The sequence below is a fragment of the Coffea eugenioides genome, chromosome 1, assembly GCF_003713205.1.
Source record: "Coffea eugenioides isolate CCC68of chromosome 1, Ceug_1.0, whole genome shotgun sequence".
In the NCBI taxonomy this organism is placed as follows: domain Eukaryota; kingdom Viridiplantae; phylum Streptophyta; class Magnoliopsida; order Gentianales; family Rubiaceae; genus Coffea; species Coffea eugenioides.
The window spans coordinates 39,613,003-39,625,714 of record NC_040035.1 but is presented as its reverse complement, the minus strand read 5'-3'; the positions used below and the strand labels follow the sequence as shown (position 1 = coordinate 39,625,714).

At 31.0% G+C, this 12,712-nt stretch overlaps 1 pseudogene; it reads left to right on the top strand.

Moving 5' to 3' along the window:
* Positions 1-12,190: 12,190 nt before the first annotated feature.
* Positions 12,191-12,712, top strand: part of LOC113762150 — a 31,647-nt pseudogene continuing 31,125 nt past the window's right edge.

Below are 12,712 nucleotides of genomic sequence, written 5' to 3'. Positions count from 1 at the left end.
AACAGAGGTTTTGAATTGCTATGAAAGAAAATTATTCATAATCTATCATACGATTGCTATTTCTTATTTAACATCTTACTACTTCATGAAATATGCACAATATTAATTTTTACAATAATTAATTTGAACAATTTTTATTCCTATATTACTTATCATTTTCTCTTACAAACTCCTTTTGTTGCTCTATCGTGCCAATAAATCTTTATTTTCAAACATTTGTAACAACTTTATCGGACACTTTGACATGTCATGACATTTTTTATTTAATAAAGGGCCATTTAAGAAATATTTAAAATAACTTCTATCTTGTACTAATTACATAATTAATTGATTTCCAGAAAAAGAAACATTTCTTTGTTCTATGAAAGTTTTTATTAAAATCAACTCAAGCATCACACTAATCATATATAGTTCAGAAGCATCTATCTCCATAATTATTTGAAAATTTTCCCAAAAATTAGGAGACTAATAAAAGAATAGTTGTATGTGTTTTTTAAGCTATTAAATAATGCTTCTCGATTGCTCTAATATGGATTAGAGGAACAAAAACGTTCCTAGAAGGCCTTCGTCAACTGTGTGACCGAAGTCTTTACAGAGCAGTGCCCCAAAGACGTTCAAGAAAGTACGTACTCAAGTCTTGGTGATTTTTTCACTATTCAGAAAAGAAGGATAAGTGAATTTGAACACATTTTTTGAAGAGTCAAGACAACTCTATGACAGTTTCAATTGTTCGCTTGCAAAAACGCAACTTGCATTCTACATTATGCTGATACAAACTTGAACAATTTTTATCAACAAAAAATGCACATACAAAAATCTTCTAGGAGTATTGTACTTTTCTACTTTTTGCTACAGTCCCATGAAAAGCTCAGTTTTTATTTCTTGGAAGAATATATGTGCCTTCATAGAGGTTGAAGGGTCACTTTGATTGCTTCAATTTAAAGAATGTTTCAGACAAATGCAGCTATTGGTGATCCCCCCATTTTTAGGATTTTAGTCAGTTTTCTTATCCACAACGTTTTTTAATAATTTTTTTTTTCAGCAATGAAAGGTGGGAATTAAGAAGCTGAAAGGGAGCTGGAAATTCGAGTCCAAAACCTCTAATTCCACAACCTTATCCAAAGAAGTTATCTTGGAATATTAATGCACATTATTATCAATGGTGTTGTAATTGGGCTAAAAGATCAAAGTTGCAGTCCTCTTTAACATTAGTTTTTTCCAAAGGTATGGCTAATTATAAATGGCGACAGCACATTACTGTGATTATGAATGGTCACTGCATTTCCACCTATGGCTCGTGGAGCAATTCGTCTGGATAAGCTAGGAATGCCTTCAATTCGAAAAATTAGGCTTGTGTAATAGTTTGTTTTCTTTTACCTAAATAAAAAAAGAATTTGCATAAAAAAAAAGAATGGTCACTGCATTTGATGTGATTTGCTTAATAGAGAAAAAGGCAACACCAATACGGCTTAGAATTTCGTTGTCTCGTTGACAGGGTTATAAATCAATACTATGATCTATCCTTGTCTAGAGTAACTTACTTTGAAAGGTAAAAGAAAAGTTAATGCAAAGTCTTCCTCCAAAGGGAACAAATAGTCTTTAAGATATTTTGAACAGAAATTGTACTCTACATACTTCCTTATCTAGAAGTTAGAAGTCTGAATGAGATTTAATTAATTCAATTAGAGATAGGTGGGAAAGAGAAGCAGGACCATTTGATTTGGTATGCTGAAAGGTAAATTACTCGTAATCTATTACGTGCATGGTTACAATTGCAATTTTTATGCACAATATTAAGTTTTATTTCAAACCATTTAAAAATTTTTATTTCTATGTTACCTTACTTTTTCTCTTATGAGCCCTTTTTATTGCTCAACCATGCCATTAAGCTTTTTTACTCACAAAGTAACAATTTTATGCTACTCTTTAACGTGATATAACAAATTTCATTTAATATGGGACCATTGACGAAATATTTGAAACAATTTTTCTGTACTATTTCCAAATAATAGAAATGTGTAATAGTTAGATGGAAGTTGTGAAAGAATAGCAGAACCAACTCAAGCATCACGCTATTTCTCATATCATTGCTGAAACATTTATCTCAACAGTTCTCGACAAGTTTAGTTCTTGAAAAGTTTCCCAAACAAAACCAATAAAAGTACAGTTTGGCTACCATGCATCCTGTGCAGCTTTCCAGCCCTTAAATTGTGCAACTCGACTGCCCTAATATCGCCATCAGGAATAAATCTGTTCCTAGGGTTTCTTTCTTAACTTTATCATGGAACGATTGCCAAAATATTCAGCAAGAAATTCAAGTCATTATAGCTTCGTCAATATTCAAGAAAGTAAGGATGACTGAATTTGATTACCATTGTTTTTGAAAGAAAAGAACGACTCCATTGGTTGAAGGGTCAAGCAAAGATTGAGACAAGTTCAATTGTTCACGTACAACACGTAACTAGTAGTTTTCATGATGCTGATACGAATTTATACAAAATTAGTAGGCAAAACATACTTTTATCTGCATCCATTGTTTAATAATATTATTTTCTTTGTCACTAGGTCAAAAGAAAAAGAAAAATGTTAGATTGTGTAGAGGCAGAGACCTTTACCCTATACTATCTTATTAAAATTTCAGCATCCACACCTGCACTTTAATTTCTAAAGAAACTCTACCTTTCAGCACTAAAATCTTTTCTATAGTTACTTTTAGTTTTCTTTGTGTCCGTTTTCTAGGTAGGATGTAGGGTGTCCATATAATGTACATCTACTTCTTTTCCAATGTAAAATTTTCATCAAATTAGAGTCTACTAATAATATGTTCAAATTTATCAAATCACACGAAGTATAAATAGCTGACTAAACTATCAATAGTACAGACTAAATAGAAGGAACGATTGAGATTTGTGTTTCAATATAGAAAGACTGTTAAGATATTAGAGAGAGTGAGTCAAGAATAACCACACAATGAAACGTAGTTTACCACAAACTGCAGATACCAAAAGTAATCATGAAACGCTTCATGATCCAATAAACGCAAGAATAAGTAATTTTGACAGAATAATTATTGAATTTCTTCATCTCTTTAGTATTATTTATTTTTCCAATTTATTGTTTAGAACAAAAAAAAATAAGTCAATTCAAGATATATATGAACATATGAAAGGCTCAACAGCTGGATAATACTCATTAACGACAGAGGCTATTAATCCAAAAGGACTAAAATGGGCAGGCCAGTTGGTCCCTTGACTGTAAGAAGTAAATTTTATATTCCAAAGGGCATTTATGGTGGGGGAAAAATAGATAGGATCTAATTGAAGTTTCTTAACATTAGATGGCGTTATACGTCCTTTCAAGCCTTAATGACGATTACTAATAATTCATAAAGACGCCAAGACTTTTGAAAGGATTTAGATTTCGTTGCAATTTAGCCTTTACTCATGAAAGGGAAGGATGGATCGGGATTCTGTAACATGCCGGTAGCAGCCATCCAAAAAGAACTAGTCCATTTGTGCACAAAATAAAGTGAATGTAATGTGTGTGTGTGTGTGTGTGTTAAAAAGTAATCAATTGGATTAGATTTGATGATTTGTGATTTACAGTGTAATTTTTTATATTTTGTGACTCTCTTAAATCTAATATTTTTCAGATCAAATATATTTGTGACATATTCAATATATTTTCTGCCATTGCTGCAGATTACTTTGTTAAGCAAATCGTGTTGTATGATTTCCAACTAGTTTATTAATAATATTGACTTCTTTTTTATCAAAAAAAAAAAGACATCAAGGAAAAATGAGGAATCTAACAGTCTAATGCTTGCTTGCTTTTTTTTTTTATGGTTTAAAGTGATTTTGGTGTCTTGCTAGTTATTCAAGGTGGATAGAAAGAAATTGTTCAGAAAATGTGAAATAGGGTAAGGAAATTGTTCAGAAAATGTGAAATAGGGTAAGTATCCCAGTTTAAAGCTATAAAAATGAAAATTATGTCAGTGATCCTCTTCAATTTTTTATCACCAACCAAAGCAATGATTTTTAAGAATAAAAACAACATTTGAAATCAAATCGCAGTCTTTAAAGACAGGAAATAGATGGTTGAGGGCGAAATGGCACTACAAGAAATTTGGTCATTAGTGACAACATTTCTCAGTGACGAAAAAAAATCGTCACAAAATGGGATCCTTTAACCACAATACAGCAAGTTGTCACAATTGAGTCAAGGGAGCCAATACATCAGTGATGACCTTGCATTGTCGTCACAATTCGATTCCCGCCAGAAGTCATGGAGAGAGCGGGAACTGCAATAGTGACGACTTTCTAAAAGTTGTCAGTATTAATAGCACTTTCTTTGACAACTTTGCAATTGTTGTCACTGATAACATTGTACAGCCGTCAGTGACAACCTAGTCTTGTCACTGTTTGGTTTAAAATATTTATTGCCTTTTGCAACTATTACTTCTAATTTTTTGTAATCATAATGTGTTTTCTAATGATTTTTAACTGTTATATACTTATGAGCCTCCTTATTAGTTTAATTTTCTTGTATATGTAATAACTTCATTAGAATAAAAATAATTAAAAAATAAAAAATTCATTAGTGTAAATAAACTTGTGACTACTTAACTTGGATTGATTATTAGTTAATTTGATATGAATATAAATAAGAGTTTTCAAATTGAACTAGTTATCGAAGTGGATAAATCCTAAACTCCATAGTTAATTAACTAATACACTTTATGTAATAGTTTAATTGTGCATTTTTTTCTTATTTGAAGGTAATGGATTAATAGTGAAATTTTGTATTGGATGTTAATTGAATGTGTGCTATTTAAAATGTGCTTTGTTAATTGAATATGCTTTATTTAAAATCTACTAAAAATTAATGGCAACCTAGGTTTGTTTTGCAAATTAGTAGCACAATAACTTCAAACAAAATTAACCGGTAACATACATGGCTTATCAGTATAAAATAACTAAAGAGTTCATTTAAAATATCTGACTTTAAAAAACACTATATACAAACCAATAGACACAAATATATGGGAACTCCTAAAAATTAGGGGTGAACCATTTTTTAGTTTATGTCGGTCATATAAGTCATATGTTATTTAAAGTAGAATTTTCCATAACTAAAGACCTATGGTACTACTAAACTAAATTAAAAGTAAGATATAGTACTTTAGTTTTGCAATTTTCAGGAAGTGATATAAAGTTTTAACACTTGTGTGAATTATTTGAAGTTATTCAACAAAAAAATATTTAACGTTATTACCAAAAAAATTAAACTATTTGATGTTGAACAAAAGTACATTTACCACTTGTATTAATTTACCAAAAACTTGACTCGCATTATGAATTTTTTTGACAAAAATGTTAAAAGATAGCAATTAATAATGTATTAGTAAAATTATACTTCAACTAAAAAACTTGATTGAAATTTTGGGGAACTCAGTGAACCGATATTTCACTGAAACTAAATAAACAAAGTATGTGAAAAATATGTGGTGCGGGTCAAATTTGGAATGCAAACATTTTGTAACCCAATAGAAAAGCTCTCCGTTTTACTCTCCATTGGTCTCCCACTCTCTCACTTTACTCCCTCGACAGAAACTATTAACAAAAAACAATTCTCCTCCTCTCTCCATAGATTGATCATATGTTTGTGATGTTGAACAGAAGAAGTACTCCACCAATTCTTTGCAACAAATGGTATCTCATGTCTCTCCTTCTTCTCCCCGATTTTTCCCCAATTTTTTTTGCCCTAATTATTTTTTTGCCAAAAATTTGTGCCCAATTTTATTGGGTATTGTTTGAGTTATGGGCGAAATCATCTCCACTAGAATTATTTTAGTTGTGAATACCATTACTTCATTTTTTTATTGTGCAAGATAAAGGGTTTCAGTGGGGTTGGTGGAGGAAACGGGTTTGAGGTTGAGTTTGGGGACGAAGGTGAAGGTTTTAATTAGCTATAGTGGTAGGAGTGGAAAAGATTTAAGAGGTTTTGATGTAGATATGGCTGTGAGTGGTTGCAGTGAGAAAAAAATAAGTGGTGCTGGTGAGAGGGAATTGGGAAATGGCAAGGTTTAGTGATTTTTTTGATGTAAAATCTGTTTTTTTTTTTTGTGTTGAAATTTGGTAAATTGTCATGGGAATTTCAAGAGAAAATCTCATGTCCATTCTCTACACCATCACCGACCTTATGTCCATTCTGTACTCCATCCAATAGAGATCAAGTCTTGGTACATGAATGAAATAATTTATTATTTTTTATGTTTTTTAATAGCAGGCTTTTCAGTTTTGGAAGTGAAGTTCTGATTTCTTTAAATTGCAAGAGAAAAGTTATATTGCCTTTTTTAAAGTTAGGTAAGTTACATTTGAACTCCTAATGTGCAACTAATGAAGTCAATAAAAGGTTCATGGCTGACTGTAATGCTGATTCTAGAGACTTGCTGCTTATGAACAACTTTAAGTTGCTGAAGTGGAGCATAATTCAAATATAATACAAAAGCCGCATGGGAAATTTGTATATATTGCACATCTTTTGCATTGGGAGTCGTAATTTTCTCAAGTTTTGTGGTTAGTTAAGGAGTACGGACTTGATAACATAGAGATAGCTGGATTTATATTATGGTATAGTCATGAAAATTGGAATTTGGGATCTGCAGTGTGAAATGTAAAATGAAGAATGTATGTAAAACAGTCACAACTATCAAATTATTTACAAAAGTTAACAATTAAAAGTGTCATAATATCTTATTCTAGTTACACTATAAAAAGTTTCATGACAAGTGTAAAAATATCACACTTAATGGGTGTCATTTTAGTTTAACTCATGTCAGTGGTTAACACCTCTTTCTTGACATTTGCAAGTGTCATAATTGATAAAAATAATGATGCTTCTAATTGCCAATAGAGTTACTAATTAGGACGTTTGAAAGTGTCATTATTACATATCTTAATGTTAGAATGGATCACACTTTCATTAGATCACTAGAGTAGAAACGTCATCAAATGGACATGTAACGATACTTTGAGCTGTCATAACAGCATATGTTTCTAGTAGTGTTATAGATATCAGAAAAAAAGGTACCCAATATTAAATTTCCCACTTCCGTACCTTCTTGCCTCCTTTCAGCTTCTTTGTGGGTCTGGTTAGATGTTCATTATCTGGCTATAAAGCCAAATACTTGCCCAAGAACATCAAAATCTTTCATTTTTAAACTTGGACCCAGATTATTTCACACAATAGGGTACATGCAGCATGGGTTTAAATCTCTATGATTTTTGTTACATTCACACATGTTATCATATCCAGTTGCTTGTTTAATGAAGGTTTCTAGTGGGTAGCAGTGCATCATAAAGTAATGAAATTGATTGAAAATTTATCCAAGTTCTATCTTGGGTTATCTTATCTGGAGTGTTTACCAATTTTCACCATGTGATTAATCTGGAATACACTTTTGAAGTTTGCAATCAGTTGTTTTTACTTTTGATTCTGTTGATATTACTTTTAATTGCCTTATATAGCTAACTATGTTACAAGGAGGTGTTTTAAGTTTTTTTTTGAGGAAATCATGATATTCAAGATTATGGTATAAGCTTGAGGCAGCATTTTCCTTGCCAAAGGTATACATCAAGCTTGATTTTCATTGTCCGAATTCTAGAGTTTATATTGAATAAGTAGTTCTTTCCTACCATTTTTTTCATATTTGGTGATGGACTACCTGAATGAATATGTAAGTTTTGACGATTATGTACTGTTCTTGGAATATGTAGTTGTAACGTTATTAGGTACAAGTATAGATTAGTATCAAAATTAAAAGAAGAAAACATATGTTTTATATGCAAACATTTTCTTATAAGAACTATAGCTACCATTTTGTTCATTGTCTTCGAGCTTATAATGCACAGTATCATTTCGTAGGGACATCATTGGTTTGTTATTGTCTTGCAGCTTATTATGCTGATGCTATTGGTCCTTGCTATGGAATTTCCAATTATTGTGATGTTTTTTGGGTAAGTATATACTCCTTTCTATCTATGTTAGACTTGTTTCAAATGGTTGGGTCTTGTCAACAAAGTTTCTGTAAAAGTGACAATTTTCACTTTGTTCTAGGAGACATTTGCATATAAACAAGCTACAAGTGGTCTCTAAGCTAACTAGTAGAAAAGAAATTTCATAATCTGGTATTTCATGACATCTTATGCAAACTTTTCTTGATAACTACTTACTTTTATGCTATTTAAGCTACTAGCATGTGATATTTGCTATTAGAACTTCTGAAAATTGAAAGTAGGTTGGTTAGTGAATATACTGGTTCGCCTCATAGTCAGAAGTTTCGATTTATAGTGGAGCATCTTTTCCATTTTTTACAGAGTTTCACTAAAATATTAGATGCATCAAATATTTTATTATTAAAATCATTAAAATATTACCAATGGGCGCTAAGAATCTCTATATATGTCGAATTTATTTGTCATTGAAATTTGGTCTAGCGATAAACAATATGCATTTTCAATACCTGAAGTTGAAGTTGCTATACATAATCTATAGAATGAACCTTACAAATGGAGCCTATGAAGCCATAGAAGGATCACTGTTTGGTTCTTAGTATGGTAGCATAAGCATATTAATTGTTTCTTGAGTTCTTAATAACGCAGTGAAAGTAAAAGAAGTGTTTCTTGAGCTCTAATGTTCCAAGTGCTTATCTCTTACTTTGCTCTTATTTAGTCATTGTCTAGATTATACTTAAAAGGAATGATTCGGCTTATTTTCTTGCAAATTCTTTAGTTATCTTTATTGTCTCAAGTTTTTCTCATGACCTACTAATGATTGCAGTACTTCATTGCAGATATGTTGCTCATTTTAGCTTTTTGGAAGACCAGCAGCAGGAGTTGCTAATTGACTCAAGGACGATAAAGAAAATCTTGTACTTAGGAAATGTCATGACAACACTTTTTTTTTTTGGGGCTTGGATTTGTTTTGTAAAGCTACCTCGACTTATATGTGAAATTTAGGCCAAATACCACTTATCAAACTATTTGTAAGGTGTTGTTGAATTTCATTATGATATTTGAATGCTTGATATGATATTTTGGCATTTCGTAATGTAATGGATGCGTTCATTTGCTAATTCTCAAGCATTGTCATTTTTTTCATTTATAAATATAATTGTAGTAGGAAAATCTTCAAATTTCATGGTGATAAAGTGTTATCACTGAATCAGAATTTTCCATTAATAACAACCTGTTGTCATAGAATTAAAAAATGTTTAGTGACAACAAAAGTTGTCAGTAATTAGTCTATACCAATGACAATTACTGATCACTTTTAGTGACGACATTGCTTTTTACATCATTGACAAGATACTATGTCATCACTAAAATTATAATAATTACTGACGACACCAGTTGTCACAAAACAGTCCCATTCACTGACGACTTTTATTGTCGTCACTATGTACTTTTACCGACGGGCCTTCAGTGACGACTCTGTGACAACTAGAAAGTTGTCAATAAAAGTTATCAGTGACAACTTTTTATTTTTTTGTGACAAAAATGGCTTGTCACTGAAGACCAATTTTCTTGTAGTGTGGCCATGGTGATGAATTGACATCATGGAAATCAAACTGTTCTGTACTAACGCCGAAACGTCACCATAACTCACAAATGAGTGACTAATGTGATGCCACATTTAGGCTTCACATTCAGGCCACCAAAACTTATGACTTGATTATTAAATCTTACCTTTATTTAGGAATAATTTTGGAAACCTACCCTGAGCTTTATGCTAATATCACATAACACTTCTAAATTTTAAAAAAATCACTAGCCTTCCTTTGAGTCATATTTTTTTGTAAGAATTTGACCCCTATATCAAAAATAAATACTCCTAACATAATCTTTTAAAGGAAAATAGATATATTTTTCTTCCAGTTTTACATTTTTGTGTTGTCTTATTTTTTAATTTTCTGCCAAATTGATTTTAAGATAAGATTTGCATGAGAAAGACTTAAAATGTTTTTTTTAAAGGGGAGAGGGTGTTAAGGGCCAAATCAGAATAGGGATTATTTTATTTTTGGTTTATCCTAGATTTTTCCCTAAATAGTTATTAGAATAAAAAAGAAAATTTAATATAAGATTGGTATAGGAAGATCAAAAAAGGCAGAGAAGACAGATATTTGAATATAAATTAATGGTTTTAGTAGGCATTTCTATGAATTCAGATTTATTATCTTCTAATTTTTGTGGCATAAATAATTATTTGAATGACAATTAAAATTTGATATAAGGTTGACATAGGAAGATTGGGTGGGGGAGAAGGGTATTAAAGGCAAAAAATAATTATTTTAGTAGACTTTTCTTAATAATTTCCTTTTTATCAAATTTTTTTGCACAAGTAATTGTTAAAATTGTAAAGTTAAATTAATAAATGCTTGGCATAATACTACAAAATAAAGGGGTGTTTAAGTGAAAATAGCAATCATTAGAATACCCTTTTCTATGGAAAACATACCAGTTTTTAAGTAAATATTACCATCCGTTTGGTGAAAGTTACAACTCCTTCAAGGACTTTTAGCACTTTTTAAACCAAATAAACATTTAGCAAATTTTACCAATTAGTACTTTTCTATGTGACAATTGGTAAAACTTATAATTTTTTAAGCAAAACTTATTACATTGTTGACGAACCTTACCAACTTTCAAGCATAACTAATCATTCTTTTTACAATAAATTCACTACTACTTTAAATAAAACATTTTACTTCATTTGCCATTCTTAGCATTTTTTTTAGCAAAGTTTGTAATCTATTGAATATTTTACTAACTTTGTAGCAAAACTTAAAAAAACAAACTTTGTAGTATATAAAATTTTATTAAGTCTCTTATAAAATATACAGTTCATGATCCTTGATTAAAAAGTCTTGTTAAATTTTAGCAAAACTTACCACATCTTTCTAAAAGCAAAACTTATCTACTTCATCGCACAAATCATAAAAACCCATTCAGGAAAAAAATAATTATTTATAAATAAAGTTATAAGTTTTTCTAAGGACACTGTATATTTTTTGCTAAGTAGGATTATGTTGAAAAAAAGGCATTAAAAGTGCTCGAGGATGATTGTAAATATCACTAACGGAATAAAAATTTTATCAAAAGTTTATTAGGTCATAAGAAAGTACTAAAAAGTCCTTGAAAAAGCATTAGTTTCATTAAAAGAATGGTAAATTTTACATTAAAAATATGGTACGTTTTGCATTAAGAAATGTAAGATTTTGCTAATGAAGCCATAAATTTCCCTTGAAAATGTATTAAGTTTTTTTTTATATAAGAATAGTAAGTTTTGCTTGAAAGTTAATAGGATTTGGGAATGATGCAGTAAATTTTACTTAAAAAAAGTGACAACATGTGTTAATGAAATCTTATCTAAAAGATGCATTGACAAGGCCTAGGCCAATGCTTTGATTATTTCTGAGTACATGTTTTCAGGTAGGATCCTGCTTTGGTATGGTAACTACTAACTGCTCGTCAGGTAACGACAATATATATTATTAGTTTAGCTGACAAAATACAAAGATTTGACAATACTAATTTGATTAACCAAAGAGCACCTTTACAAGATGTTAGGTTACCACAGTTCATTAGTTCGGCCATTCGACGATAAATAATGGCTTCTTAATGGTCCAGTTTTTTTTATTCTTTTTTAAAACTCAGAATATGTTTACAAAAATTTATGGTTACGAAAAAGATTCTTTTAAATGACAAAAGCTGACTAGTTTTACGAGTTTTGGCCATTAAAATTACAACGTTAGCTGATGGTTAATTATTTTCTCAAGGACTGGACCTTACATGGTAAATCATTTTCTCAAGGACAGGCCATTAAAATTACAATGTTGGCTGATGATTAATTCCACACACTGCTTTCAAGTTTGAGCTCTCATGCATAATAATAAATAGTAGAATTAAACATTTATAGTCAAAATTTTCACTTTTCTCTTTTTTCACATACTTTCACTATTACCTTGATCTACATCTAAGAGAAACTTTTTACAACCTTCTCCAAATTACTAGCTAACATTTTTTTCCTACCCTTTAGTATTTCTGATCGATGAGCTGGTGGTTCTTGGACTAATTAAGTCATCATCATTGTTGTTCGCCTTCACACTTCACCCCACCTGAAGAAGAGGGTGCGTGCTTAAACGCTCCAGGTCGGCAGAAATCTCTAGCACGGTTGTCAAGAAACAACCAAGCATCCACAAGAATACTACCACAACTCGAGAGAGATCAGATTCAAGAAAAGTAAGACTTTTGTTCATTTTCCTAAGCCATGTTCTGCATGAAGTTGAGTTAACGAGGATTGAAGTAGAGGGTCATTTAATTGAAGAATAGCTAGTTTGGAGAGAATTGAAGGAGGGAGTGCAGCAATGGCAGCCCTTCGGCTCCTCCTCTTTTTTTTAGTGATGACTGCAGGATGTCGTGGGATCTTCTCTAACACAGATTCTCGCGATGGTAATGTTCTAGTCTCGTGTTGCATGCTTTTCTAAGAATATCACAGTATACAATTGCAGGCATTTCTTATCCAATTTGATTACATCGGATTGCACTTTTGGTTGGACTGCTTTATTGATACACTTTGCGTCCAAATCCAGTACTTTTGTTGGTGTAAAGAGTGAACTAGCCTCATCATTCTTCATGAAAAATGTCATTGT